Here is a 5,000-nt window from a genome sequence, read left to right as displayed (position 1 = left end):
CTGCCCGCCGAGTCATCGGAGGAACTGCGGCGGATCGCTGGCTGGCATCGTTTATGGTTAGAACTAGGGCGGTATCTGATCGCCTTCGAACCTCTAACTTTCGTTCTTGATTAATGAAAACATACTTGGCAAATGCTTTCGCTTCTGTTCGTCTTGCGACGATCCAAGAATTTCACCTCTAACGTCGCAATACGAATGCCCCCGCCTGTCCCTATTAATCATTACCTCGGGTTCCGAAAACCAACAAAATAGAACCGAGGTCCTATTCCATTATTCCATGCACACAGTATTCAGGCGGGCTTGCCTGCTTTAAGCACTCTAATTTGTTCAAAGTAAACGTGCCGGCCCACCGAGACACTCACTCAAGAGCACCCTGGTAGGATTGCAACGGGGTCCGCCTCGGGACGCACGAGCACGCACGAGGCGCGTCGCACGCCTTCAGCTCGCCCCACCGGCAGGACGTCCCACGATACATGCCAGTTAAACACCGACGGGCGGTGAACCAACAGCGTGGGACACAAATCCAACTACGAGCTTTTTAACCGCAACAACTTTAATATACGCTATTGGAGCTGGAATTACCGCGGCTGCTGGCACCAGACTTGCCCTCCAATAGATACTCGTTAAAGGATTTAAAGTGTACTCATTCCGATTACGGGGCCTCGGATGAGTCCCGTATCGTTATTTTTCGTCACTACCTCCCCGTGCCGGGAGTGGGTAATTTGCGCGCCTGCTGCCTTCCTTGGATGTGGTAGCCGTTTCTCAGGCTCCCTCTCCGGAATCGAACCCTGATTCCCCGTTACCCGTTACAACCATGGTAGGCGCAGAACCTACCATCGACAGTTGATAAGGCAGACATTTGAAAGATGCGTCGCCGGTACGAGGACCGTGCGATCAGCCCAAAGTTATTCAGAGTCACCAAGGCAAACGGACCGGACGAGCCGACCGATTGGTTTTGATCTAATAAAAGCGTCCCTTCCATCTCTGGTCGGGACTCTGTTTGCATGTATTAGCTCTAGAATTACCACAGTTATCCAAGTAACGTGGGTACGATCTAAGGAACCATAACTGATTTAATGAGCCATTCGCGGTTTCACCTTAATGCGGCTTGTACTGAGACATGCATGGCTTAATCTTTGAGACAAGCATATGACTACTGGCAGGATCAACCAGGGAGCTGCGTCAACTAGAGCTGAGCAGCCGGCCGCCCGGGAGTGTGTCCCGGGGGCCCGCGCGAACACGCAAGCGTCCGCTCAATTATTCTGCAAACAGGAGGAGGCTGAGCTCCCCTGCACCATACACCTCGAAACCCTCTCAGGTCCCGGCGGCGCGCAGCGCCGTCCTAAGTACTTGGTCGGGTTCGAGAGAGGCGCAATCGCCCGGAGTTTGGCGAGTAGACGCTTTAGGTGCGACCACCCGTGCTCCCAACTGAGCTTGCCGCTGCCGACAGAGGCCCGGGAGCGTGCTGTCGTGGCATTGCCGGCGGGAGACAACACGCGCCACCTACGGTGACCGGCAGCTCCAACGCCAGCGCCACAGAAGGACAAAAGCCCCACTTGGGTGCCGAAGCGAACTCTCCCAGCACAGCGCACGCGCCAACACGTCCGCACAGCTGCGATACAAACCACCTGCGAGAACCGCAGAGGCGACCGAGCAGCAGACGGCGTCGCGGCGCCGAGCGCCGGGCGGCGGCGCATCCTCAGCGCACACAGTCCTCAATCGGACCAGCACACTGCAGATGTCCACCGCGCTTCGCACCGGGCCCGCGAGGACCTACTTTGGCCGCACGGCGCCGCGTGCAGGGTGCGCCGGCGCGCAGCTGCGCCGCCTGCCGCCTCCGTCGGCCGGCGCGCCTGCCACTGGCCGCCCCCACCAGCCGGCTGTAGCGCGTGCGCCCACGCACCGCACGGCCAACACGCCGGGAGGCCCCCCCTCACCGGCCGGGGACGGTCCCACCCAGCCACCGCCGCGTATCGCTTCACACCCACATGCCATTCACGTTCGTGGGCATGGTGGGTATCGCTGCAACAACCGGTTGGTAGCTCAACCGATCGTCGCCATCACTGATTCACCCCTAGCGAGAACAACCGCACCACAACGGTTTACCAGTTGTTCATTTGCGTAACGTCACCAGCAAACGTAGGCGTCCATCGCCATTTGCAAATTCAACGATTGTTGCATGCCTGTGTCAGGTGTCACGACACACTGTCTGCCCACATACACGCAACAACATGTCCACGCTTAGCGAACACGTGGAAGGTGGCCCCCGTACGTATGCGATGTCCATTGCGCGAACGACTGTCAACCGGCCTCTGTCGCATGTCGCAGATGTGGAACGCAGTGCACCGTGCTATCACGGTGTGTGAGAAGAGACGACTACGTCTGACAACACGCGCCACTACATCAACAGACGGCTCATGCTGATCGCCATCCAGGGCATACCACACTGCAATCCAGCTCTTATAGGGAGACGACACGTAGCTGAGTGCACAACATTTGGACCGCATGGTTCGCCGTTGTTGGCGCAGTCGTTGTACGGTCACATGTACCACGATGTATCATTCAGTACATGAGGACCAATGTGCAGTACAGTGTGTGATTTGGACGTACAACATCAGCGGACAGTTGACACAGGCCGTACCACAGCGTAGGCTAAGTGCTTCGCCATGCGAATGCCAATGAACAACTGCAAATGCCAATGAACAACTGCAAAGGGCATTGAGCATGTACGTCCTGCTGCCATCCACATTACAGTGTATAGCTGCAAGGTGTTTAACATGAAGCGATACACTGGGGACCGGGCAGTGCGAGTAGCAAACTATATTGCGGGGGTTGCAGTTAGGCAACACTACACTAATTTAACGCGTCGTATGACAATTACAGAGCAGGTTAAGGCCCAACGTGTGTTGGGTTAAGGCCCAACGTGTGTTGGGTTAAGGCCCAACGTGTGTTGGGTTAAGGCCCAACGTGTGTTGGGTTAAGGCCCAACGTGTGTTGGGTTAAGGCCCAACGTGTGTTGGGTTACGTTAAGGGGCAATGTGGGTTACGTTAAGGGGCAATGTGGGTTACGTTAAGGGGCAATGTGGGTTACGTTACGGCGCAATATAGGTTACGTTACGGCGCAATATAGGTTACGTTAAGGGGCAATGTGGGTTACGTTACGGCGCAATATAGGTTACGTTACGGCGCAATATAGGTTACGTTAAGGCGCAATATCGGTTACGTTAAGGCGCAATACAGGTTACGTTAAGGCGCAATACAGGTTACGTTAAGGCGCAATACAGGTTACGTTAAGGCGCAATACAGGTTACGTTAAGGCGCAATACAGGTTACGTTAAGGCGCAATACAGGTTACGTTAAGGCGCAATACAGGTTACGTTAAGGCGCAATACAGGTTACGTTAAGGCGCAATGCAGGTTACGTTAAGGCGCAATGCAGGTTACGTTAAGGCGCAATACAGGTTACGTTAAGGCGCAATGCAGGTTACGTTAAGGCGCAATGCAGGTTACGTTAAGGCGCAATACAGGTTACGTTAAGGCGCAATACAGGTTACGTTAAGGCGCAATACAGGTTACGTTAAGGCGCAATACAGGTTACGTTAAGGCGCAATACAGGTTACGTTAAGGCGCAATACAGGTTACGTTAAGGCGCAATACAGGTTACGTTAAGGCGCAATACAGGTTACGTTAAGGCGCAATACAGGTTACGTTAAGGCGCAATACAGGTTACGTTAAGGCGCAATACAGGTTACGTTAAGGCGCAATACAGGTTACGTTAAGGCGCAATACAGGTTACGTTAAGGCGCAATACAGGTTACGTTAAGGCGCAATACAGGTTACGTTAAGGCGCAATACAGGTTACGTTAAGGCGCAATACAGGTTACGTTAAGGCGCAATACAGGTTACGTTAAGGCGCAATACAGGTTACGTTAAGGCGCAATACAGGTTACGTTAAGGCGCAATACAGGTTACGTTAAGGCGCAATACAGGTTACGTTAAGGCGCAATACAGGTTAGGTTAAGGCGCAATACAGGTTAGGTTAAGGTACGACATAGGTTAGGTTAAGGTACGACATAGGTTAGGTTAAGGTACGACATAGGTTAGGTTAAGGTACGACATAGGTTAGGTTAAGGTACGACATAGGTTAGGTTAAGGTACGACATAGGTTAGGTTAAGGTACGACATAGGTTAGGTTAAGGTACGACATAGGTTAGGTTAAGGTACGACATAGGTTAGGTTAAGGTACGACATAGGTTAGGTTAAGGTACGACATAGGTTAGGTTAAGGTACGACATAGGTTAGGTTAAGGTACGACATAGGTTAGGTTAAGGTACGACATAGGTTAGGTTAAGGTACGACATAGGTTAGGTTAAGGTACGACATAGGTTAGGTTAAGGTACGACATAGGTTAGGTTAAGGTACGACATAGGTTAGGTTAAGGTACGACATAGGTTAGGTTAAGGTACGACATAGGTTAGGTTAAGGTACGACATAGGTTAGGTTAAGGTACGACATAGGTTAGGTTAAGGTACGACATAGGTTAGGTTAAGGTACGACATAGGTTAGGTTAAGGTACGACATAGGTTAGGTTAAGGTACGACATAGGTTAGGTTAAGGTACGACATAGGTTAGGTTAAGGTACGACATAGGTTAGGTTAAGGTACGACATAGGTTAGGTTAAGGTACGACATAGGTTAGGTTAAGGTACGACATAGGTTAGGTTAAGGTACGACATAGGTTAGGTTAAGGTACGACATAGGTTAGGTTAAGGTACGACATAGGTTAGGTTAAGGTACGACATAGGTTAGGTTAAGGTACGACATAGGTTAGGTTAAGGTACGACATAGGGTAGGTTAAGGTACGACATAGGTTAGGTTAAGGTACGACATAGGTTAGGTTACGGTACGACATAGGTTAGGTTACGGTACGACATAGGTTAGGTTACGGTACGACATAGGTTAGGTTACGGTACGACATAGGTTAGGTTACGGTACGACATAG

The 5,000-nt window shown here is 51.6% G+C and overlaps 1 non-coding gene across 1 annotated transcript in view; it reads right to left on the bottom strand.

The window, feature by feature from the left end:
- The window catches only part of LOC124564340, a 1,910-nt gene extending 734 nt beyond the window's left edge, over window positions 1-1,176 (bottom strand). The window contains exon 1 of the ribosomal RNA XR_006970603.1: window positions 1-1,176. This exon is cut by the window's left edge and continues 734 nt beyond it. This is a non-coding gene — a ribosomal RNA (small subunit ribosomal RNA).
- Window positions 1,177-5,000: the final 3,824 nt, after the last annotated feature.

Source organism: Schistocerca americana, unplaced genomic scaffold, assembly GCF_021461395.2.
Source record: "Schistocerca americana isolate TAMUIC-IGC-003095 unplaced genomic scaffold, iqSchAmer2.1 HiC_scaffold_1317, whole genome shotgun sequence".
In the NCBI taxonomy this organism is placed as follows: Eukaryota; Metazoa; Arthropoda; class Insecta; order Orthoptera; family Acrididae; genus Schistocerca; species Schistocerca americana.
The sequence above is the reverse complement of the archived record's forward strand: the minus strand, read 5'-3'. Positions and strand labels throughout refer to the sequence as shown.